Source organism: Spermophilus citellus (assembly GCF_964194105.1).
Source record: "Spermophilus citellus genome assembly, chromosome: 1".
In the NCBI taxonomy this organism is placed as follows: domain Eukaryota; kingdom Metazoa; phylum Chordata; class Mammalia; order Rodentia; family Sciuridae; genus Spermophilus; species Spermophilus citellus.
In genome coordinates, this window is record NC_138182.1 from 163,019,720 (window position 1) to 163,047,288 (window position 27,569).

At 35.7% G+C, this 27,569-nt stretch overlaps 1 pseudogene across 1 annotated transcript in view; it reads right to left on the reverse strand.

The window, feature by feature from the left end:
• LOC308652915 (F-actin-capping protein subunit alpha-1-like) overlaps nucleotides 1-27,294 on the reverse strand; it is a 68,860-nt pseudogene extending 41,566 nt beyond the window's left edge. Inside the window, exon 1 of the transcript in view lies at nucleotides 27,222-27,294. The product of the transcript in view is annotated as an F-actin-capping protein subunit alpha-1-like (transcript). The remainder of the gene's footprint in view (nucleotides 1-27,221) is intronic.
• Between the last annotated feature and the right edge of the window lie 275 nt (nucleotides 27,295-27,569).

Sequence of the window (27,569 nt, forward strand, 5' to 3'; positions counted from 1 at the left end):
TGAACCCAGGGGTGCTTAACCACTTAGCCACATTCCCAGCCCATTTTTTTTTTTATATTTTAGTTAGAAACAGGGTCTTGCTAAATTGCTTAGAGCCTTGCTAAATTGCTATGGCAAGCTTTGAACTTGCAATGGGATTATATGCTTGCTCCACAGTACCATGCACATTTTGATCTTCTCTTGAACTTTCTCTATGTAGTTCTATACCTGTAGTGATCCTGGGCATGGGAAGCGAACTGTGGCTACCAGGCTACCGAACAGTGATGATAAACACTCAATCCGGTGCAGTGTCCTGTGTTGCTAAGCTATAATATTCAGTAGGGTAGGCATATTAAATGTGTTTTCAAATTAATGATACTTTAACTCATTGTAAGTCAAGGGACATCTGTATTCTGTTATAAGGTACCACGTGTGAAGTGTTATTTCAAGTGGACTTAGGTAAGTTGTAAAAGTGCAATACAAACTTTGGGTAACAACACACACACACACACAGAGAATAAGAAGAAGAAAAAGAAGAGGAGGAGGAGGAGGAGGAGGAGGAACAATATGGAAAATCCTATCTGTTGCTTGATAGGAAAAAATCCCTTTTAATTCAAATGTGAACTCTTACGAGAATGAGCCCACATGATCATAAGATTCGGACACACGAAGAACTGACAAAGTCTAGAGATATCTAGAGGTGCCTGGCACTTTAAATCATGGTTTGGATGAGGCAGTTTGATATTGTACAAAGGAAATATGAAACTGGTTTTTACAAATTGGTGGGTACCCAGGTATCTTATGGGGAAGGGCTATTGAGAATTGGGAAATATTCAAGTCCAATCTCATGAAACTAAGCTTAGTTGAACATAGGTATGTAGTTCTATACCTCAAAACAGTCGGAAGATGTTAAGGATTCTTAACGTTAAAGTTCATGTGTTAAGCTGCTTATGTTTTTTAAAGAGAGAGAGAGATAGAAGAGAGAGAGAGAATTTTTAAATATTTATTTTTCAGTTTTTGGTGGACACAACATCTTTATTTTATTTTTATGTTGTGCTGAGAATCGAACCCAGCACCCTGTGCATGCCGGGCGAGTGCTTTACCTCTTGAGCCACATCCCCAGCCCCTGCTTATGTTTTTTATTAACTAAATAAAACCTCATTTTATAAAATGCTGAAATGACAGAATTAAGTCCATGTTTTTAATGTTCAATAATTTAAGTTACAGATTGATGATAGAAGAAACTATAGCTAGATCCAGGGACCTAAGAGATAATTCAAAGTCCTGTGTGCATAATATTCTCTAAAAGCAACGAATGGAAACAGCGTGTGTGGGATGCATTCAACTTTCATTCCTTGTCATAAATGTATGTAACACTGGAACATAAAAGTAGGGAAAGCTTTGCCCAGGTTCTTCAGTGACAAAAAGGATCAATCACATAATCCCCAGTATTCACACCAGGATCCTAAAAGCTTGGTTTCTGGTAAGGTAATCTCCACAGTTTTTAAGGCACCCTTTTATGCACATGTGGGTACAAGACATAACCCAACTCATGACATCAGACCGTTTATTGACAACACTTTAAATTCCACATTTCAGAGGTATGTTCTGGACCTCAGTGACAACATTCTCTTCTGGAGGCAAAGGGGTGTCCAGGGTGAACTGAAGTGGCTAATTTCCTGCTTTCTTTTTACATCTGAATTCTTAAAAATGGAAAATAGTTGCAAGCTGTCAGTGGTGGGCAGCTAGTGGTGGCCTTCCTCTGTGTAGCGTGTCCTGATTCGGTGGGGAGGAGAGGGCACCATGCTCACCAGCACCTCTGGGGTTTCCCTTCTCAGTCCTCCCTGGAGATCACAATACCCTGAGAAACTCAGAGTGGTGCAGAAGTCTTCTGTAAACTTATGGTGTTTTTTTCCTCCAAGACCCAAGCAGCCTCAAGCACTTTGTCATGTTCCTTTTACAATGCCTTCTTGCTGTCCTGCTTCTTCTCTTATTTATATCTCCTGTCAAAACTCAGATATGCCAATCAGTGGCTCGCCAACTCTCTCTGTCAGTCAGCTTTTGCCTTCTTTAGTGTGGATGAAATCTAATTTGTATGAATGCAGATCTTGTAGAACATGTATTTTTGGACTCTCCTATTCCTTTAATAAACCAGGTCCTGGAAAATGTCAATTATCTGTATATACTCAGTTCTCTATTTGCAGCCTAAACCAGGATGAACCAATATACTGTATCATAATTATTTTCAAGAAAATGATATGTATGCACCTTCATGGAATATTTCCATCCTGTCAATTTCATCTTCTGATGAAGTTTTGCATTTATTTTTTCTGAACTGTTATCCACAGATTTAATTACAAGTGAATCCTGTATCATTTTCTTTGACCTTGCTTATGGTAGTCATGTTTGCTGCTTGCAGTAATAAAATCACAGGGGAACTTTTCTCTGCTTTGAATGGCATCAATATTAGGAAGGGAACCTACATGCTTCTCACATCTCAGGAAAATGGAAGAAGGACATTTTCTCAACCCAAGCTTTAATATCAACATTGGTACAGTATGCATTAGAAAACCGAATTCTTAGTATTTTAAATTTGTTTTCTTCCTCATATAATGTTAAGGACTATATCATGCACACAGGCACCTGAACTCTTTCTTCCTAGCTGCTTTTGATGGTGGTGTTGATAATCTCTACCTTACAAAGTACTAAAGAAGTAGCACCAAAGAAACTACTTTTTTGGCTTAACCTTTCTGGTCATATAGGAGAAAGTGTAAAAGAATGATAAGATAGAGTATGAAGCCTGCTTATTTCTGTTACTAAGAAACTGTATGACCTTGCATAAGATATTGAAATGTTTTGAGCCACGTGTTTTTTATATGTCAGAGATTCGAGATTCCCAAGAATTCCAGTTGTTTATGACATTCATTTGAAAGGGTTAAATTTGCTCTTCAGATCATTACAAAGGATCTCTTTTTCTGCAGAAGAAACTTCAAAATGGACTCTTCTTTTTTTAAAAAATTTTTTAGTTGTAGATAAACACAATACCTTTATTTATTTTGTATGTGGTGCTTAGGATCAAACTCAGAGCCTCACATGTGCTAGGCAAGCGCTCTACTACTGAGCCTGAGCCCCAGCCCCAGCCCAACTCATCTATCTTTAAATAAAAATACTTGTCTAAATATAGATAACTGTCCAAATTTGGGGAAGGACTTTCCCTTGAGTCATCCATTTTTTCAATCTCATTGATTGAATTTATTTATTTCTTAGTAGTGCTCCATTCTTTAAATCTCATTGATTGAATTTAGTTATTTCTTAGTAGGTATGATGTCTAAATGAAACTTAAGTTTTTCCACCTGGCTTTCATCTCTGTCTGAAGTGGAGTTTAGTGTCCACAGTCTGCAGCTGAGGCTCCACAGGGGTTTTTCTGATTCTGTTTTTTTTTTTTTCTTTTTTTTTTCTGGGCATCAGAAGGCAGGGTTGTTAGTTTAAAGTTAAATCTCTTTTCTTTCCCTTGTGCTTAAACTCATTAGGCAAACACCTCCCACGGCAGAATTATATTATAAGCAAAAGAATTCACCTCTCCTTAAACAGAGTAAGAGGGAAACATTCACAAGGGCAATAGTTTCAAACCTTTTTTTCTCACATACTCACTAAAAGAATTGTGAAAACTTAGGTAGCTTCCTCCTCCAAAAATTTTACGTAGATAACTCTATTTTTTAAGGTAAGTTTAAATAGTCGAAAAGATTTGTAGTTTCTGGTGCACTGTAAATGCTGTATTGCTCTCTTAAATTTTTCCAGTGGAATCTAAATGTCTTAGAGATCTGATGCCCCCATCACCTATTTAAAACATATACAAGAAGTTTTCTTTAGCATTACTCTTATATCACTCCTTCTTTTCTTGGATTTTATTTCCATTCCTCTTCATTTAGATAATTTTATCCCAGTGTAATGTATTTTCTGCTTTTATCATTCACTGTGTCACAGAAAAGTGGGAGCTGAAACTTCAAACCTTGGTTTTTGTGTTTTGATGAAAGAAAATTTAGTCAGACACCAAAAGTCATGCAAGAGAACTTTATTATAAGTGACAATAGGGTGGAAGTAAAGTGAGGTGCATGTAAAGAACTCTCTCAAGAGAGGGGATCATCTCTGAGCAGAGAGCAGTGAAAACCAATGCTGTTTCTAAATGTATTACTGTTTGGCATTTGCCTTGAGAGCTGGGATCCACCTTCTGAATTCTTTGCCAGTCAGGAGTACAGCTCCTTTAAGATGGGTGGGGAGATGGAATGGGGTTTGACCCTAGTTCATCCTCTCTGGAACTGTCATGGGGGCCAACCTATTCAGGGATTCATCTACCAGTTGATCTTTTAATTGGAGGTCATAACTGGTTGGAAATTATCTTACCCTGCATCCCTAAAGGAATCTACCTTTCTTCTCAAACAATGGAGACACCTATAGCCATAATTTTGAACTTCACACCAATATCAATGGACCCTTGTCAGAGCTAGTCCCATTAATCCTTTTCTTTTGACATATTTCCCCAATTAGCTTCTTTTGCTTCTGTTTATTTTCTTCAAATTAAGTGCTACCATTTGCTTTCTCCTCCAAATTTGAAAGTAGTATGAAGATGACTCTGAAGTAATTTAGAGAACGCTTGTGACCTTGCCATTCATTTCACTGCTCGTTGCTAGCTACTACCTAATAACTGTACCTTGTGTCTCTGCAATAAAAACATTTATATAAATTGAGGTTAAGCTATTTAAAAAATTTCCTCTTACTGTGATGCTTTTTCTAAATGATTCAAAACCCAAAACAAAACAAGACAAAGCAATAACAAAAACCTCCTCTCATCTTATTTGAGATACTGTGACATTAAAATTTTTTCTTTTACAAAATTAATAGAAGAGCTAAAAATGTTTGACAACTGGCTTTGAAACATTAAAATTAATATATTTTAAAGGATATTTATCTTCTAATAAAAAGAATGTGAATTTTTTGTCCAGTTTTAAAATACATACATAAATAAAGTAAGTATATAGGATTGGAGTTTTGTTATAGCAATGTCATTGAATTTTTATATTCCCTCCAAATTATGCATCCAACTCACAGTTATATGTCATCAATAAAGTGTCAGCTGAGACCTTGATTAGGTTTTCCTTTAATTTTGTTGAAATTGAGGAATGGAAAGCTACCTGATTTCCAAGTGGATTCTTTATTCAGCCATTAGAGCCTCCTATTTCTCAGTTTCTGGAACAACTATCAAAATACTTTGTCAAGACTTACCAAATGATTATTCATTATATCTGCTATTCTTTACTTATAGGCACCTTGTTGAATTGATATACTTATAAAGGGATGGATAAAAGAAATATTATTAACTTGAAAATACCTTTTTCAATTGAGTACATTTTTGCTTTTGTTTTTTTTGGTGCAGGGGATTGAACTCAGGGCCTTGTGCATGCTAAGCACATGTTCTACCACTAAGCTACACCCTCAGTCTTAATTCAATACTTTCTAATAAAATACTTTTATCATTTCTCACACATATGTGCATATGTTACAACCTTGGAGTTTTAGATTTAACTCATTAAATTTATAGAAAGTATCTATCTTATAACCAATGTGCAAACCCAGTTTTTTCTGTTAAATCAAATTGTGCTTTTTCCCCTCCCTTAAAAATAATTACATTGTGTGTGTTTCTCTCCTACCCCCGAAATTTTCTCATTTTGGTACTGAAGAATCTTTCATTTAAATATGCTTTTTAGTATACCTCCAAGGGCAACAACCTTCCTTCTAAATTCTAATTGTAAAATATATAGGCATTTAAAACATGGAGTTTTGCCATGGTTAGTGCTTGGATGATATAAAGCTCTGAGACCTGTGATCTTAATGCTTTCTTTGCTTTTAATTTCTTTACAATTAAAAATCATTGATGATTTATTGGCACGTTCTTCTGTTAGGATGGTTGAAGTTCATAAAGTAGATAAAAACCAAGGAAGAGACAAAAGATGCATCCTACTGGAACTGTAAGTTGGTTGTATTTGCTACTGATCCAACTGGATAATCAATTAGTCTCCCCCTTTCTATCTCTTTCTTTTCATTCTTCTGAGGATTGAGCCCAGGGTCTTGTGCCTACAACTTGTGTAGGTAAATGTTCCACCACTGAACTACACCCTTAGACCTCTTAGTAAGAGTGGTAATTGTGAAGAGATAACACCTCAGCAATCCAGCGCCATCCTTTAGCCATTTTCAACCACTCTCTACAACATCCCAGGGAAGTAAGTTTATCTCAGGAAACTCCAGATGCAGTGATTATCAAAGTTGTTCATTTTATTTTAAAGTAGCAAACCTTTTTTTTTCCTTTTAAATGAGCATTTGAAAAGATTCAGGCATAACTGCTTTGTTGTAATTATAGAAGTGGGTGTAATGGTTAATCTTTGTTGTCCATTTTAACTAGATTGAGAGACACCTAGAAAATTGATAAAGCAATATCTGGATGTGTCTGTGAAGATGTTTCCAGAGATGATTGGCATGAGGTCAGCAAACTGAATGGACAAGCCCACCCTGCCTATGGGCAACACTGTTTAATATGCCAGGGGCCCAGATAGATCAAAATGCAGAATGGGTGGTTCACGCATGCTTTTGAACTGGGTGCATTTTTGCTTCTGCCATTACCTATGGACATCAGAGTCCACTTTCTTTAGACTTTGAATGTAGACTTGACTCAGCTCTCCAGGAGGTTTGTAGGCCTTAAACCTCAGGCTGGAGCTGCATCATTTGTCCCTTTAGTTCTGAAGCTTCAAGCTTGTCTCCTTGAGCTGAAATAATTCTACAGATTTCTCTGGCTCTCCATCCAGTCTGAAGACAGCGATAGTTATACTATTTAGCCTCTGATCATGTAAGTGAATTTAATAAATCCCTCCTATAATCATATATATTCTATTGACTCTGTTCTTCTGGAAAATCCTGACTAATACAGTGTGTCTAAAGTCCTGCTCACTTATCTATCCTTGAATTCTGGGAAACTAGGTTTAAAAAGCACTGTCTCAACGAGCTTTACTTGCTTCTGATGCCTTTGTTATAGATCACCAAGTGGTGGTTCTTACACTTGGGTTTCAATCAGAAATAACTGTGAGCTTTAAAAAATGTTGGTGGATGCCTGAGTCTATTCCTGGGAGCTTTTGTGTTTAAGTCTCTTGGGTTTCCTGGCTATGTGATTGTAATGTGCAACCAAAGTTGAGAATAGCCATACCAGAAGGATCGATCTCTCTCTCTCTCTCTCTCTCTCTCTCTCTCTCTCTTTCTCCCTAATGCAAATTTGATTATGTCACACTCATATCTTACATCCTTAAACTTCTCAGGCATTCTCAAAATGTGGTACCCAGACCAGCAACTTCAGTATTACCTGGGAACCTGTTGGAAATGCCAATTATCATGAATAGTGCTGCAGTGAACACAGGAGCGCAGATTTCATTTTGACATTTTGATTTTAATTTTCTTTGGATATACACCTGAAGTGGGATTGCTGGATCATATGGTAATCTATTTTTAATTTTTTGATGAAATTTCATACTCTTTTCCATAGTTGCTATAATAATTTATTTTTTAAAAATTTTTTTAAAGAGAGAGAGAGAATATTTTTTAATATTTATTTTTTAGTTTTTGGCAGACACAACATCTTTGTTTGTATGTGTTGCTGAGGATGGAACCTGGGCCGCACCCATGCCAGGCGAGCGCGCCACCACTTGAGCCACATCCCCAGCCCTGCTGTACTAATTTATATGCTCACCAACTTCTTTGTATCCTCACCAACATTATTTATGTTTTTTTAAAAATTAAAGCCGTTCTTACAAATATGGTTACATTGTGCTTTTGATTTGCATTTCTGTGATAATTAGGAATGTTGGGCATTATTTTCACATACCTGTGGACCTTTCACAGTCTTCTGAGAAATGTCTATTCAATTCCTTTGTTTGTTTTAAAATCAGTTTGTTTCTGGTTATTAAGTTATTTGAATTCCTTTTATATTTTGGATATTAATCCCCTATTGACTGTAGGAGTTGCATTTTTCCCCCATTTTCTTCGCTGTCTCTTCACTCTGTTGCTTGGATTGTTCAAAGGCTTTGTAGTATGATGCAATCCCATTTGTTTATTTTTGCCTTTGTTTTCTGTGCTTTTGAGGTCATATCCAAGAAATCTTTGTCCTGACCAGTGTTGTGAAATTTCCCCCATACTTTCTTCTAGTAGTTTTACAATTTTGGGTCTTATGTTTAAATCTTTTTAATCCATTTTGAGTTGATTTTATTTTTTATTCTTGCATATGGGGAGAGATGGGGGTCTATTCTCAATCTTTTTCATGTGAACACCCAGTTTTCACAGCACCATTTGTTGAAAAATAACCCTTATTGGGTTATCTTGATGCTGTTATTGCATATCAGCTGACTGTAAATGTGTGGATTTATTTCTGGGCCCTCTATTCTGTTTCACTGACCCACGTTTCTTTTTGTGCCAGTACCAAGCTGTCTTGATTACTTAAACTTTGTCGTAGATTTTATAGTCACATAGTGTGATGCCTCTAGCTTTGTTCTTTTTGTTTAAAATTGCTTTGGCTATTCAGGTTCTTTATGGTTTTATATAAATTTTAGGATTTTTTTTCTATTTCTGTGAAAAATATCATTGGCATTTTGATAGGGATTACATCAAACCAATGGGTCACCTTGAGTAGTATTCATGATAGTCATGAGATGGAATCAAACTAAGTGTTTATTCATTAACAAGTGAATGGGTAGAGAAAGAGGATACTGTGCATATACACAATGGAATACTATTCATTCTTTAAAAAAGAAGGACATTATCAACACAAATGAACCTGAAAGCCATGATGCTTAATAAAACATTTCCCACAGAAAAATGCTTCATGACCTTGGTTATATGTGAAATCTTAAAAAAAAAATCAAACTCATAGAGGCAGAGAATAGAATGGTGATTACTGGGGGTTAGGAGTGGAGGTGGGGAGGTGAGAATGTGGAGATGTTGGTTAAAGGGCACAAAGTTTCAGTTAGAAAGGAATAGGTTCTAGAGGTCTATTGTATAGCATATTGATTATAATTAATAATAATATATAGTATATTGCAAATTGCTAAGAGAATAAATTTTTTTTTAAAAAAGTTCTCATTACAAAAATAAGTATGTAGTTGATGAGTATGTTAATTAGTTTGATTTAATGATTTCACAACACATGTCAAATAATTGTATACCATAAATGTACAAAATTATTTATTTATAAAAATAAAAAATTTAAAAGGATATAGAAATCATTATGATAAACTTCAGATCTATTAAATCAGAATCTCTGGTTGTAGAATGCAGAAATTTGTGTTTTAACAAGTCCTCCATGTGATTCTAATACTTACTTATGCCCTGAGAACCACTGACCCTCAGGATAAAACCTAAATAAGGGAGGTGGGTATACAGGAATCTCCCTGTCTATAGTTGCCTACCTCCTGTGTGAATGAACTCTTTTTTTTTTTTTTAGTCATACCAATAGAGTATCCATTCTCCACTATCCCTTTTGTGGTAATAGTATTTTATGTTTGTTTATAAAAACATATAAAAATCTAATTTTTTCATGTAATCATAGTTTAATAAATCTACTATTTTGTTGTTTTTAAACTTTTCTTAAGTTAAGGAATCTTTAGAAAACTTAATTTAAGTGCAGAAGCCAGCTTAAGATCTGGGCTGGGATCAGAAGTGCATTTTAAAATGCCATAGTTAGTTTCTTATTGTGGGCAAAACTGCTACTCTGAGGACCATGGCTGGACACAGGGGAAAGTGGAGCAAATGGAGCACATCTTTCCTGATGACCATGTGGGCAAGTCTGGGGGTTTGTTTAAGGAAGGACATCTATGTGTCTCTCTGCCCCATCTTCTTCCTACATGGGTAAAGAACTAAGCCTAAAAGATATATTCTTCAGCATTGTAAAAATTTGTGAAAACACTTGGTTACTCAAGCATATTGTCTAAATTTTGTTTGCATTTTTTAAAAGCAACTGGGGAGAACATATGTGACAAATAACATAAATGTCAAGTAAGGCAAGCCTAGTTAAAAAACCTAAAAAAACAAAAAGCAAGTTCTTTTTGTTTGTGTCAGAATCAGCTTAAGTGATTGCAATTGATTCTTAAAGTAAGAATTGTTTTGTTTTAGAAAGAGATTAGTGAGTGTGAGATAAATATTAAAGCTTATTACTTTAATTATTTTCCCTGATATCCCTTATTCTTTTATACTTTCTTCACTGAATTACCTTGTCAACCTTGTCAAAATCAATTGCTCACGTGTACATGGGTCTATTTCTGAACTCTGTTACATTGGTCTATATGTCAAATCTTTCCTGACATCGGAGTGTCTTGATTAATGTAGCTTTTTCATAATTCAGAGAGTATAAGGCCTGTGACTTCGTCCTTTTCTAAAAAATTGTTTTGGTGATTCAAATTTCTTTACATTTTCATACACATTTTAGAATCCCCTTGTCAACATTTAAAAAAACAGCGTCCTAGGATTTTGATTGGGATGTTGAATTTGTAGATTGATTTGTGAGAAACTGACATCTTAACTACATCAAATCTTTCAATTTATGAATATTTATCTCTCTCCTTTTATTTAGACCTTTTAAATTTTCTTACACAAGTCTTTGGTTTTCAGATATGGATATTGCACACATTTTGTTAAATTTATTCCCAAGTATTTCTTGCATTTTGATGTTGTGGGTTTTGTAAATAGTATTCTAAAATCTTCCAGTTTTAGTCATTTTTTGCTAATATATAGAAATACTATTGTTTTCATAGATGATCTAAACACATAATCAATTTAGAAAGGCCTTGCTAAATCTGTGTCCTTGCTAAACTCATGTAATGGATTTATAAACAAAAAAACACTTTTTTAAAACACTTACTAGAGCTTTCTATGTTGACAGTGTAGAAAGTTTTACTTCTTTCTTTTTTGTACATATACATTTATATTTATTTTTCTTGCCTTATTGCACTGACAAGAACCTCTAATGTTAGATATTAAGTAGAAGTGATGAAAGCGAAGGTAATTGTCTTTTTCCTGTTCTTAGCAGAATACTTAGTATTTTACCATTAATTATATTAGCTATTACCTATATATTTTTAAAGTCAGCATGGAATTATGGTAGTTCCTTTCTATTCCTAATTTACTGAGAGATAGTTACCAATAATGGGTATTCAATTTTGTCAAATGCTTTTTCTAAATCTATTGAAATGATCACATGTTTTTCATTATATGTATTTTTTATTGTTGGTGTAGAGAATCTAGGATCTTTCCTTTGGTAGAATAAATCACCTTATGATATCAAGGGAAACTTAAAAAACTAAACCATCATTGATGACTTAACAGACCTTTGATTTAGAGTATTTCCTCTGTTGTGCTTCATGGCTTTGAAATGTTTTGATGAATAATAGGGTAATCCTTGATTTTTTTCCTTTTCTGTGATAATACTCTCCATTAAGAACCAATGAAATTGGATTATCTAAATTTAGTACCAGCATTCTTCTAGGCAAGATAATGAAATGTCATCTTTTGGGGAGAAAAGAAAAGGGAAATTAATATTGATTAAGAAATCACCATTCTTCTTTGGATTCTTTGCATGCAGTTTATCATTTAAACTTGTTCTTAAAACATAACTGTTAGCTAGGAGTCATCTTCATTTTTCAAATGAGAGAAACCCAGAGAAATTAAATTACATACTCATATAATGAATCAAATACATGCATTTTTCTTTTGAAATAATAAAATATTGTAGAATATTTGGGAATATGAATGAGTAAATTCCTAATTATCCCAGCAACATTATGGAGTAACTATTTTGGGGAAGAGATATTGATTTGTCTGTCTAAGCATCCATACAATCAACTGTTGTTTCATTAAGGATTTATATATACAATCTTTAATTCTTGTTATCTACTCGGAAATATAGGAAAGAAGTATAGGTAAAACACTTGACTTGGTACAATATACACTAGTAAATGGTAGCTATCATCATTGTCACTGCAATTTAATGTTTTGACCATGAACATTTTCCCCAAGGATACAGACACTATTCTCTACATCTTCTGTAGTTCCCAATAGTAGTCATCACTATTTACAATCTCCTTGTCAGCATTCTTAAAGTTAGAGGTAAGATTTTTAAGAAAGATTTGTTGATTCAATGGCTGGCTGATGAAGCACCTCAGGCCCTTAGTTTGACACAGCAGGAATACAACCTGTTCTGGCTGAGCATGAAGGAAGAGGAACGAGAAAGTCTGAAATATTTTGGTGATTGCAACAAACAGAATTTTGGAGCACATGGCATTGCCTCTTATTTGGAATATCCAATGCAGGAAAAAGGAAAGAACAAAGGAAATGCTCAGTTGTAGGAGCAGAGCTCTGTGTAGTACAAGGCTTAATGCAAAATACTGGTCACCTAGTATGTTTTGAATGTTTAATTAGCTAAAAGGTTCTCTATTTTTTAAAAAAATCACTTATAGATTAAAAAGAAAAGGTATTTGTAAAAAAATCATTAATATCTAGGATGTTGTATTCTTCCTTTACCATTCCCAATATATTGATTTATTTATTAACATTTTGCAAATACATTCAAAATATATTCAGTTATTCCGTAATTTCATGGCTCTATAAAATTCCCATTAGCATTTGTGATAAAGTACACAATAGAAATGAGAAAATAAATAACCTAAACAACTAGTTTCAGGATCTAAGTAATAGAAGACCCTCAGTATCTATGGGTTCTGCACCTGAGGATTCAACCTGTTAGACTGAAAATATTCAGGGGTCTGGTGTTGTAATTCCATGTTAGAGTACTTGCCTCACAGAGGAAGACTCTAGGTTCAACTACTACCACTGCAAAAACAAACAAGCAAACAAACAAATAAATAAAATATAAAAAAGGAGGGAACATTTGAGGAAAAAAATCACATCTATACTGAACATCTACAAATAATTTTTTCTTGTCATTGTTTCCTAAACAATACAGTCTGACTGTTATGGGCCAGGTTATATAGGCAAGGACCAAACAGACCCATTTTTTTTTCTTTTTTTCTTTTTTTTTTTTTAAATTTTTTATTGATTATTTAAAGCATTACATAGCTCATGATATATCATCTTTCATACATTAGACTCAAATTGTGTTTTGAACTCCCATTTTCACCCCAAATATAGATTGCAGAATCACATCTGTTACATATTCACATTTTTACATAATGCCATATTAGTGTCTGTTGTATTCTGCTACCTTTCCTATCCCCTACTATCCCCCCTCCCCTCCCCTCCCCTCCCATCTTCCCTCTCTATCTCCCCTGCTGTTGTTCAATTCTCTCCCTTTTTTTTCCCTCCCCCTTGCCCCTCATAGCCTCTTATAATTTTATGTATCCTTGAAGGTCTCCTACCATTTCCATATGCTTTCCCTTCTCTCTCCGTTTCTCTCCCCCCATTCGTCTTTGTTTACTGTAGTCTTTTCCACATGCTCTTCCTTCCTGTTCTGTTCTTAGTTGTTCTCTTTATATCAAAGCAGACATTTGGCATTTGTTTTTTAGGGCTTGGCTAGCTTCACTTAGCATAATCTGCTCTAATGCCATCCATTTCCCTGCAAATTCTATGATTTTGTCATTTCTTAGTGCTGCATAATATTCCATTGTGTATAGATGCCACATTTTTTTTATCCATTCATCTATTGAAGGGCATCTAGGTTGGTTCCACAGTCTAGTTATTGTGAATTGTGCCGCTATAATCATTGATGCAGCCGTATCCCTATAGTGCGCTCTTTTAAGGTCCTCAGGGAATAGTCCGAGAAGTGCAATAGCTGGGTCAAATGGTGGTTCCATTCCCAGCTTTCCCAGGAATCTCCATACTGCTTTCCAAATTGGCCTCACCATTTTGCAGCCCCACCAGCAGTGTACAAGTGTACCTTTTTCCCCACATCCCCGCCAACACTTGTTGTTGTTTGACTTCATAATGGCTGCCAATCTTACTGGAGTGAGATGGTATCTTAGGGTGGTTTTGATTTACATTTCTCTGATTGCTAGAGATGGTGAGTATTTTTTCATGAACTTGTTGATTGATTGTATAACAGACCCATTTTTTAAAAAAATATTTTTAAATTGTAGATGGACACAATACTTTCATTTAATTAATTAATTTATTTTGATATGGTGCTGAGGATCAAACCCAAACCCTTATACTTGCAAGGCAAGGGCTCTGCCACTGAACCACAATCCCAGCCCCCAAACAGATTCCATTTTGTCCTGAGACTCCACATCATGTTCTGCACCCATCAACATTTGCTTAGCATAGCTTGTTTGGCAACACAAAATGGCAATTATACAATGTAAAAGTGTTCTCTCTTGGGTTCCCATTTTTCTTGGACAATGTACTCTGTCAGAGATTGCTAGATGTTAATAATTATTCTTTAATTTGTGGTCAACTAGGGACGTTGTAACCCACTCCCTTTTCTGCTTATGATTTTAGATCTCATGACATTTGCTTATGGTTTTGAATCACAGCAACAGCCGCTTATGCTTTAATATGGTTTTGAACTATAAAAGGTGTACTCAAACCCTGGGAAAAGGTTGAAGGGTGTAATTTGCAGCCTACCCTTTGGCCCGCCAGCTGGGGGATCCAGCCCACCAACTGGTGAATAAAGTGTCTATCTCTTGCTTTAAGATTGACTCAGCGGTTTATTGCAATCTCACCTTAACATGACAACTTTTACATAGAATTTACTTTGTATCAGGTATTGTAATTAATCTAGACATGATTTAAAGTATACAGGATATGCATAGGTAACATGGAAATACTATGTCATTTATGAAATAAATGAGCATCCTGGGTGGGGATGGGTTAGGGAGTATGTCCTGGAACCAACACACTCACAAACTCTTCCCTAACATTTTAATCCTGGTGACATTATGTCTGATGATAAATATGGCTATAATGACAAGCATGATGCATTGCACTGGAGGGAAAATGAGTTTATTTGGGGACCCAGAAGGCTGTGGAATGCATGTGGTCTGTTTCTTTGTAATCCAAATATATGGCTTTTTCTCTGCAGCCCTTTGTATCAGCTGATGAAGACATTTATTCTTCCTATTTTCTCAATTACTGTCCTTGTCCAGAGTCACTACCCCATTTTGCAGTCTCTCTAGCATTTTCTTAGCTCTGGATCGATCCTTTAAAAATATTTAAGTTAGTTTTAGTGTTATTTTATACTATTTTTTTTTTGGCTATTTTATGGTCCCTCTAAGTTTCTAAGCATATGAGATAATAAATGCTACTATGATTAAATACAAGTCTGTGCTGGGTTTGATATTTAATGTTTATATTTATCTTAAGTGACTTTCAATTGGTCCTTTTTAGATATACATAAAGATGAAATTCACTGTGGTATTTTCATATATGTAAAAAAAGTGATAAATAGAAGGAAGATCTGTGGAACGGAGGAGGAAGGGGCACTGGGAGACAGGAGGGAAAGGGAAAAGGAAGGACTGGACACTGAGATGGAGCAAATTATATTTCATGCATGCATGATTATGTCAAAATGAACTTCACTATTACGTGGAAATATCATGCACTAATAAAAACCTTAAAAAAAACTTTCAAGTTAGTTTAGTTTCATTTCATAGATGATGCAACTGAGGCTGAGAGATATTTTAAAATAATCTGTTTAAACTAAGTGGTAGATGAAAGAGTTGAGGCCAGCTTCAAAGTTTCTCTAGTTTGAATATGTTCATTTTAATGTATCTCCCATGAGATCTCGCGGGGTCTTCCTGTTCTTCTGTTTAAAGTTTGACCAAATGATTGCCAAGATATTTTTGTTCCTTGTGAACCTATAAATTTTATGAATTCTAAGATTAATTAATCAAGATTCTGCAGGGAAATATAATTTTGGCATTTATCCTTCTGATTTAAATATACTGGACCAGGTGGGTACCCTTTGAAAGAAAAAAGGCTTTCCTCACATGTGAATCCATCATACATGTACACATGAATATAGATATATATGATATCTTCCTTAGTGTTGAATATTTAAAACATAACCAAGATTTTGGCAATAGCTTTCTTTGAAAACAACAACAAAAATTGTTTTGATTACTTTTTGATAATTGACATTACAAAGATTAAGTACCTTTCCCAAGTGCTAGAACAAATAGATAGGCTGTCATTAATTTCATTAATTTCTATTAATCATTTCTATAAATTGATGGTCTTTCCCAAGGAGCAACATTTAAATATATTAATGTAAACAGATTTATTTCAAAAGTCACTCTTATGTAAATCTTAATTTCTCTAGAATTTAAAGTAAATCTAATTATGAGCTATTGAGTTCACTTTGGTGGAGGAAGGCAATGTACCCTGCTATTGAAAGACTTTATCTTTAATTTTGAGAAATAAGTTGGTGAACAATGCCCAATTTAGTTTAGAATAATTTCTGTAGTCAATGAAAAAATAAAATATAAATCCTGTTTCTGAGGAAAGCATATTCAGAGAAGACTCAGATGAATGCTGGGCCTTGATAGAAAGGCTCTTTCAGGTTTTTAATTGAAATGTGACTTCAATAAGGGGTTGACAGAAATCACCTTTGAGTTCTAGATAAATCCAATGTCATGGAAAGCTGTTTAAACAGATTTCCAGAAAAGAGATAAAAACTTCCCCCTATCCTGTTTATTCCAAAATAGGACAGTTCCAGTGCAACTTCATTTATCTGACAATTGAATTTTTAATGGATATTTGGGTTTTATTGGTAGTAAAGTGGGATTATTTCTATTTTCTCAGATTTTTAAAGCCTATTTTCTCCTATAGCTATATAAATGCAAAATAATAAGACAATAATATCAATAGCTGGTATAAGGGATTTTATTTTAGTTATTAAAGTAAAACACTCACTTCTAAGGTTGTTTGTTTCTCAGTGAACTAAAAGATAGATCTTTCTGAGCAAGATCTTAATGTTTGCAATCATTTCACCCTTGCCATACGCCTTGGGGCAGATGCTGCACAGCATGATATGTACATTGGGAAGGAAGAATAATGGGTTTCCTTCTTACTTTATTGCCGGAATAAAGCTTCTTCTACTTGGTGCGAATCAGCAATACGTGCCTGGTGTTTTGTCATCTCCTCCCTTCAATGTGATTTGAACCTTTGCTTCTACTTCATTTGTAGCTATAAGAAAGGAAATTCTGATTCAGTGGAAGGTTTACATTAACTATAGAAGCATAGTAAGAGGATCTTCTTTGGGGAAGAGAGGACCAAAGGTCTTGGAACTTACAAATTTTGTTCCCCATCCATCCATGCCCAAGAAAACTCTGAGATGCATAATGGAGATTTTACTAGTTATAATCTTTGGAAGGGAAGAGAAGTTTAGAAAAAGGAAAAGAATAGTGTGACTAGAGGAAGAAGTTGGGTTTCAGAGCAATGATAAGAAGATACTCAGCTGATCTCATGGGAAGTTCTGAAACTGGGATGCTATTTCACAAAGCAAGTAAAGAAGCTTGTTATGATTTGGATGTGAAGTGTTGGCCAAAAGCTCATCTGTGAGACAATGAAAGAAGGTTTAGAGGAGAAATTATTGGATTATGAGAGCCTTAACCCAATCAGTGAATTAATCCCCTATAGGGACTAATTGAGTGGTAACTGAAGGCAGATAGGGTGGGACTGGAGGAGGTGGGTCATTGTGGGAATGCCTTTGAGGTATCTGTTTTGTAAATGGCAAGTGGAGTCTCCCTCTCTCTGCTTCTTGTTCATCCTGTGAGTCACTTCCTTTCACCTCACTCTTCAGTCATGATGTTCAGTCTCACCTCCAGTCCTGAAAAATGGAGCTGGCTAACAATGAACTGAGGCCTCTGAAACTATAGCTCCAAATACACTTGTCTTCCTCTAAAATTGTTCTTGTCAGAGCTTTAAGTCACAGCAGCAAAAAAGATGACTAGAACAGTTCCACCTTTTGGTCCTCTTTTCACCAGTCACTGGATGCAGACTGCCCAAGAAGGAGCTATAGGGGTGAAGATCTATCTTTGGCTGAAGCAATTTTTGGAGAGTTGACAGTTGGGGGCTGTTAGCCACAGAACCCCTGTGAGCTTTACATCCTTCAGTCCCATAGCTTTGAAGATGTGGGGAGTATACTAGACCATTCACTTGCCCAGGTATTATTGATGGGTCTCCAGAGCTATTAGTTTTGGATTGAGATTCAAGATGGGAGCAGTGGGTGAGAAGGATGTATTTTTTCACAGGCAAACCTACAAAAACAAAACAAAACAAACAAACAAACAAACAAAAAACCCTGAAGGTGCTTATATAAATAAATTACTTTTGATTTCTTCTATTTTGAGATCAAATGATTGAATCACTTTTCCATGTTTGCTACATCTGATTGCATATTGTTCTTTTTATGACTTTAATTTTTTAACCTAGCTTTATCTGTATAAAAAATTTAAGGAAATTTGGAGACTGGCTCAGGGCCTTCTTCCATCCCCAGGGATTTTCTAAGGCCTTTTGAAAACAACTTGGAAGCTCCTGGAACAGTTTCTCACAAATCCATCATTAAAACCTGCAGCAGAGATATCCAGGGATTAATTACCCCATGCCCCCTCCCTTCCCCTCCAACCTCTCTGCCCCATCCAGAGTTTGTCTATTCCTCCCATGCTCCCGCTTCCTATCCCACTATGAATCAGCCTCCTTATATCAAAGAAAACATTCGGCATTTGGTTTTTTGGGATTGGCTAACTTCACTTAGCATTATCTTCTCTAACTCCATTCATTTACCTGCAAATGCACAGCCACAACAATGTTTATAGCAGCACAATTCACAATAGCTAAACTATGGAACCAACCTAGATGTCCTTCAATAGATGAATGGATAAAAAATGTGAGATATATATATATATATATATATATATATATATATATATATATATATATATATATTGTGTGGAATATTACTCAGCAATGGAATATTACTCAGCAATAAAAGAGAATAAAATCATGGCATTTGCAGGTAAATGGACTGCTAACCTTTAATGAAAATGTTTTATTCTACCCTTTCCAAGGGCCTAGAAAATTTTACAGATATCATGAACCTCAGTAAATTCCATTTAAATGAGTGAATATATAAGTAAATAGCTTTAATTTGGTCATTTTGAAGGCTTGCTATCAGTTTTAATTATTCAAGTATTTCTGGGCATGAACCGTAATATTTAAAGAAAACAAATAGCAAAAACAATTCTTTCCCCTTTCCTTAAAAATTTCCTACTTAGAGTTTTTTTTTTTTCAAAATTTGCAACTGTAAACAAGTGATATGTCTCATCAAGAGTGTAATAGTTGTAAACTCACTTGTTTCTGGGTAAATATGTGATATTGTGGAATTCCACTTAGCTGATTTTATATGTCACTGTCTCCAGAGGATGGAAATTAGGGCCTGGTGTTCTTACTCTCCTTTTCCCTGGATTACTAGATTTATCTTTTTTGATGAAACATTTTACTTATTCTATTGATACACAAAGTTAATTCTAATGATGCTGCTAATTATTTCAGGGAATTGAGATATATGCAGGGTGAGAGAGAGAAATCTAGTTTCATCCTTCAGTATAAGTGTATCCAGTTGTCCCATCATCATTTGTTAAAGAATCTGTCTTTTCTCCAACATGTGCTTTTAATGACTTTGTCAGGGATCAGGTGACTGTACTTATGTGGTCTTATTTCTGGCTTGAGTGCTGACATGGAAAAATAGGTTCATATTAGCTCTTAAATCCCCCTGACTCTGGAATGTGATCAGTTGATGGACTGAAATTTTTACTCAGCATAACCTTCAAAAATGTGGTTTTCTACATTTGTTCCCATGATTTACACATTTGAAATTAGCAGTTTATTTTAATCAGGTCTTCAGGTGTAGCGGGCATGTCTTATAATTAAGACAGTCAAGAACACATTTATAATGAGAATTTGTCAAAGTTGGACCAGAAAGACTTAATTTTTTCAGAAATCAATATAGTTCTGAACCTTTCATTATCAAGATCCATACAAATCATTCAAATCTACAATTAAGTGCCTTTCATGTCATTATTTATTTGCCAACATTTTATCTTTTGTCCCTGTCTGCCAACAAAATATCTACTCTTGGAATAAACCGAGCCTTAACTGTCCAACTAAATGACAATGTATCATTGGAAGAAGTAATGGGTTACATAGCACCATTTCTTCTTGTATGGTCTTAGAAACCCATTCTGCTTTTATATATTGGTTTTCTCTGAAGGTGGGTATGAGAAAAATTAAGCAGATTTTCCAGCTTAATTTTTTAAATTACATTATCAATTTTCATCAAAATACCAATGGCATTCTTCACAGAACTAGAAAATAATAGTACTAAAATTCATTTGGAAGAGTAAAAGACCCAGAATAGCCAAGGCAACCCTAAGCAAAAAACAAAAAAGTAATACAGGAGGCTTCAAATTATACTGCAGAGCTGTAGTAACAAAAACAGCATGATACTGGCATAAAAACAGACACATAGATGAATGAAACAAAAGACAATGAAACAAATCTACACAGATACAGTTATATGATCCTTGACAAGGCACCAAAAATATGTTGGAAAAAGCTTCTTTAACAAATGGTGCTGGGACAACTCGATATCCTTATGTAGAAGAATGAAAATAGATTTCTATCTCTGACTACATGAAAGTCAATTCAGAACGAACCAAAGACCTAGTAATTAAACCAGAAAGTTTACATCTGTTAGAAGAAAACATAGGATCAACACCTATGGCCCTATGGTCCTCAAGCACCCTTCACTGTAAGCTTGGTCAAATCCATTAACAACTTGAACATGACGCCAGTAGATTGGGCTAATATGTGTAAAGCTGTGCTAAATGGAGGACAATACCTGTTATGGAAGGTTGCCAATGAGGAATTTTGCAAGGAGACGGCTAGGCGAAATGCAGCAGCTGGTTATCCTCAGAGAAATCTAGATATGTTGTTAGGAAAGGGACCTTATGAGGATCACCAGCAAAAAATTGCATATGATCCTGGTGTATACGCACAAATTGCTGCAGAGGCGGTTAGGGCATGGAAGACTTTATAAGGACATGGAGGTTTACAAGGTCAATTATCTAAGATAATACAAGGAGCTAATGAATCTTACGCTGAATTTGTAGATAGGCTTATTCAAACAGCTACCAGAGTTTTTGGAAATACAGAACAAGCAATGCCATTAATAAAACAACTGGCTAATGACCAAGCGAATCGTTGGTGCAGAGAAATCATTAGACCATGGAAGCATGAAGATTTAAACACATATATTAAATTATGTAGAGACATTAATGAACAAGAGCAAGTCATGGCAGCTGCAGTAAAACAGGCTTTAGATGCCAGAGACATTAATGAACAAGGGCAAATTGTGGCAGCTGCAGTAAAACAGGCTTTAGATTCCAGGCCAAGAACATGCTACAATTGTGAACAAACAGGACATTTTAAAAGGAATTGCCCCATAGGAGGAGGGTTTAACAAAACTAGGTATCAAAGGAGTAGAATACCGGATATTTGCCCATGATGCCGTAGAGGGAGATATTGGGCTAATGAATGCTGTTCTCAAATCACCATAGAGGGTACTCCATTATCAAAAAACGAACAAGGACCAGGTGTTTATCCACGATATCGTGGAGAAAGGCATCGGGCTCCATTGCCAAAAAATGGACAGGGGGGCCCAATGCTCCAGGGCCCAAAACCACAAATATACGGAGCACTGGAGGAACCCAGCAACCCCATCATGGTAGTGCCCAGGACACATTGTCCATCAGATCCCTCATCAGACAAACCAGAGGGAGTGCAGGGTTGGACATCTGCACCTCCACCAGAGCAGTACCAACTCCAGAGATGGGAGTTCAAATCATTCCCACAGGGGTAAAAAGACCTCTTCCCAAAGGAACAGTAGGCTTATTATTGGGACGCAGCTCTTCTACTCTAAAAGGACTTATGATAAGTCCTGGGGTAATTGATCCCGATTGTGAAGGTGAAATAAAAATTATAGCCAGTTCTCCAAAGGGTATATCAATAATTTCACCAGGAGATAGAATAGCACAGTTACTAATAATACCCAACCTACATGATAAATTTTCCAGTCGTACTGTAGAAAGAGGTTCCAAGGGATTAGGCTCCACAGGTGTAGATTGGGCTATGCTTTCTTTAAATTTAGATTCTCGCCCCATGCTAAAACTAAATATTCAAGGACATGAATTTAATGGGCTACTGAATACAGGTGCAGACCTTAGCATCATCTCTCATCAAGAATGGCCAAAACATTGGCCATTACAACAAGCCACTCAAACGCTTCGAGGCCTAGGAGTGGCGACTAATCCCCATAGAAGTGCAATGGTATTGGATTGGAAGGATCCTGAAGGATATGAAGGAACTATACAGCCATATTTATTGGATCATCTTCCCGTAAATTTATGGGGACAAGATGTCCTAGATCAATTAGGTTTGACATTAACAAATAACATCAATCAAAATGCACCCACTATTATGACTAGACAAGGTTTTAGGAAAGGAAAAAGATTAGAAAAACAAGAACAAGGTATAGCAGCACCAATACAAATAGATCAAGGGACAGACAGACATGGGTTGGATTTTCACAAAGGGCCACTGAGACAATAAAAATTACATGGAAATCAGAAAGACCAGTATGGGTTCCTCAGTGGCCCCTGACTAAAGAAAAGATACAAGCAGCCCATGATCTGGTCAAACAACAATTAGTGGAAGGACATATACAACCTTCTGTATCTCCCCATAATACTCCCATTTTTGTCATCAAAAAGAAATCTGGTAAATGGAGATTATTGCAAGATTTAAGAGCCATTAATAATGAGATCGTTATTATGGGACCTGCTCAATCGGGGATTCCTCAATTGTCTGCTTTGCCAAAAACCTGCACAGACAGGTGCAGGCAATGACATCCTCAATAGGACTCTTAAAGCTCACGAAATAATACCAAGACTTAATAAATGAGGTGGCATCAAATTTAAAATATTTTGAGTAACAAAAGAAACAAGAGTGTGAAGAGATAATCTACAGAATGAGAGAAAATCTTTGCCAGCTACTATTCTGAAAGAGGATTAATATCCAAAATATGTAAATAACTTGAACAAATTACCACCACCACTACCACCAAAAACCTGAACCCCCAAAACCAAACCAAACAACAACAAACCCAATCAATAAATGGGCAAATGAACTAAACAGATATTTATCAAAAAAAGAAATGCAAATGGCCAACAAATACATAAAAAAAATTCCTTAGCAATCAGGCAGATGCAAATAAAAACTATACTGAGATTTCATTTCACTTCAGTTATGGTGGCAGTTATCAAGAATAAAAATAATAAATGCTGGAGAGAATGTTGGGGAAAAGGGACACATTTATGCTCTTGGTGTGATTGTATAACCATGATGGAAAACAGTATGAAGGTTCCTCAAAAGACTAGGAATGGAATTACCATGTGACCCAGCTATACCTTGCCTCAGTATTTATCCTGAAGAATTAAAGTCAGCATACTATAGCAATACCTGCACAATTCATAGTAGCCAAATCATGGAACCAGTCTAGGTGTCCATCAATGAATGAATGGATAAAAAAACTGTGGTACACAGTGGAGTTTTATTCCACCTTAAAAAGAACTAAATTATGTCCTATGCAGAAAAATGAATGGAACTTGAGAGCATTAAGTGAAATAAGTGAACTCATAAAGACAATGGTCATATGTTTTCTCTCATATATGGCAACTGGAGAGGAAAAAGGAAAAAAAAGGTGCGTGTGTTGAGGGAATCTCATGAAAAGAGATGGGAGACCACAACAATAGAGGAAGAGGACCAAATGAGGGTGGAAAGGAGGTAATAGGGAATAAAACAAACCAAATTATTTGTTATATTGTGCAAATATGTAATAACAAATCCCATTACTATGAATAACTATAATGCATCAACTAAAACAAATTAGAAAGAGAGCTGGTGGTGTAGCTTGATGGTAAAGAGCTTGCTTAGCATGTATAAGGCTCTGGGTTCAATCCTCAGTATTGGGGGAAAAAAGATTTTCTATATTTCATGGTTCTGGTTATTGAAAATAATTTTGTTTCGTTTTATTGCTTCCTGGTATTACTTAGTTGAAAGGAAGATAAAAGTCTTAAAATCTTATTTATTTATTTATTTGCAGTGCTGGGGACCAAATCCAGAGCCTTGCTCATGCTAGACAAGTGCTCTATCACTGAACTTTAACCCCAGCCCTAAAATGTTGACATTTAAACCAATTACGGGCTCTGGTCTTAAAATCACGTAGGATGGTTGCAAGGATGGATTTAACATCATTACAAATCTTCTGCATATTTAAACTTTTGTTTTTCTCTGTCATTGATTATTTTGGATAATACTCTGTCTATAGTAATGATATAAAATTCTTTATATATGAGAGGATCAGGGTCCAGGCCAGGATTATAGCTCAGTACAGCATATGTTTATCTTGTGGGAGGGTTTGAGTTCAATCCTAGTACCCAAAACACGAAACAAACAAAAAACTGTGCATAGAACCTATAGGGGACAACTATACAAGTTCCATATTGTTATAACTTACTCTATGTTGTTTATCATCTCACAATCAATTGTAGACAAATCCCTTGGAAAAACATTTTACTTTATTTATTAAATTTTAATTGATAGTTACAATTGTATATATTTATAGATAGTCCATAAATCCAACATGATGCTTGGGTAGATGTGTACATTATAGAAAGGAGAAATCAAGATAATTAACAAACGCATAACCTTATATTTTTATTTATTTATTGGTAAGAATATTTAAAATCTACTCTATTAGGAACTTTCAACTATATAATTCACTGGCTTTTTTATTGTATAAATTTTAATTTTTAAATAAGTAAATATCGTCTATATAACTCACTGAAGCAAAAAAAAAAGTCAATAAAAACCATATCCCATGCCATAAAGCAAAGTTACTAAATTTAAAAGAATTGAAATTATACTCAGTGTCTTCTTTCACTGCAAAGGACTCAAACTAGAAAATAGTTAAGATAAAGAAAATCTCCAAAACCTTGGAAAATAAGCACAATTGTAAATAATCTATGGGTTAAGGAAGTTTAAAAGGAAATAAAATGGACCACGGAACTAGTGAAAAATCAACATTTAAAAATTTGTAGAATATATCTAAAGCAATAGGTGGAAATCGATAGCATTAAAAACACATTAGAAATGAAGACTGGGCACAAATTAATAATCATTTTTACCACCTGGGAAATCTTGGTTGCTGGGGGATGGGCGGGGGTGGTGAAAGACAAACAAATCAAGTGGAACAAAGAATTAATGAAGACAAGAGCAGAGAGTATAAAAAATAGAAACAACGAAAGAAATCAATGGGACCAAGAGCTGCTTTCTTGAAATAATAAAATTCACAAATTTGTAATAATATTGATGAAGTAAAGAATACACACATTTTCAATATCAAGTATTAAATGGAATATTTATTGTGACAGACCCTGAAGACATCAACAATTTAATAAGGAAATAGCATTACTGTGGTTCGCCTATGATGTATCTCCTTCACCCAAAGCGTTCATGTATTGGCTGCTAGTTCCTCAGTGTGGAGATGTCGACTGGTAGAGAGGTGGACTAAGTGAAAGGTTACTGGGTCATTGGGCATCAGGACTTGGCAAGACCATACTCACTAATGATATGCACTTTCTGATAACCCCAGGAAATCATACCATTGTATGGATTGATGTGGAAATGCCATATGACAAACTTCAATACCTATGGATTAAAAACTCTTAGAAAAATAGGAATAGAGTATGTCGTGATTAAATTGTATCTCTCAGAACATGTGTATGGGTTCTAATCCCACACCTAGGAATAAGACCTTTTATTTCCAGAAATGGCAATATTTTGATGTAATTCTCTAAGATGGAGTCATAAGGGTATAGGGCAAACTTCTGCTCATTCAGTGGGCCTTGTGTCCTCATACAGACAGCAGGGCAAGCTCTGAATTCACTGTGACTTGAATCCATTTATGATTATCTTCACTTTTATATAATTGACTTTTTATGTAAAATATTTGAATTTCCAACCTCTTCATTTTAGGAATGTCCTATAGGTATTTCTGTGCAGTTTACATGGGCATTCCTTTTAACATGAGACAGAGAAACAACTCGGATGTGAAACTGTACTAGCATAGCTTTAGTAACAGAAAATGCTGTTCTTGTGAATCTCTACCCCTGTCCCCTTAGATACTGGTGTCATGTTGTAATGCATATGCATTGTGTGCAGAACTATATGGAGAAATTATGAGGAACCTTTACCTACTCTCACCCCACAAATGTTAATACCGTGTTCTACGATGTTATAGGGAACAGAGCATTTTGTTATAGCATCACCATGTGAGTGAGGTGCTACCATCCTTTTGACACCAGTTATTCAAAGCTGGATGAAAGGGAATTGAATACCTTGAGTGTGGCTATGTTGTGGTCTTTCTAGGCCAAAAGTTATTACCGATTTTTAGATTAAAAATGAAAAGTACACCGAAGTTCCATACAAATTATAATTTCTAAATAAGTATATATCATTCTCTATAACCTAATAAAGCAAAAAAAAAAAAAAAAGGTCTGGAATTCTTCCTTCTTCCTATACTGAAAAAGGACAAAGTTCTGGAGGCCCAAAAGGAAGATGACCACTGTGGGTTATGGCTAGATACGACTAGGTGATTACTTGCTCTGATGTCAAAAGGAGCCATGTGAGCAAGTTTCAAAGTGTAGGTAAATAAGAGAGGGGCTGTGGGTGGGTTTTTGTCCACAAGTACAGGAAGCTCTTGGTGGTGACATGTCAGACTTCCAGATAGTTAGCGTGTTTGGTTGTTCGCGGTTGGTAGTGGTGGTCTTTGGATATGGTTATTTGATCTGGGTTTGTTGTTTTGTCTTGTTTTTGCTTCTGCTTTTGATTTGTTATTTTGGTCTGTTCTTTTCTTTTCTTTTTTTAAGCTAGCCTCCTTAGTTGGTGTTCCTGCTGAGGATGTATAGCCAGAGTAGTGAGAGTAATGTAGTGTTGCAGGGGCCCAGCTCCTGCCATGAGTCCATTGTCAGGGAACAGTATGAGGTCCTGAAGGACCTTGTTCATGGCATGTTTGGTAAAAGTACCCTGCCAACGCCTCACTGGGGCAGAGGTGGCAGTGAAAGTCCTGTGGAAGGTAGCACAGAACCTTGCAGTCATCTCCGAACCAGAGGTGAAGAGGAGCCTGGAGCATCTCAATGTGATTCAGTTATTTCAGGTTACTGAGACCCACAGGAATAGCTACATCCTGATGGAGACCCAGGTGGGGGAGAGCTACACAACCATGTCCTGAAGGGTGATCTGCAGGAAGAAGAGGCCTGAAGACTTTTCAGGCAGATAGCGAGTGCCATGAGCTACTGCCATGGCCAGGGCATCGTGCACCAAGACCTGAAGCCAGAGAACATCGTGATGGATGGCAGAGGCAACACCAAACT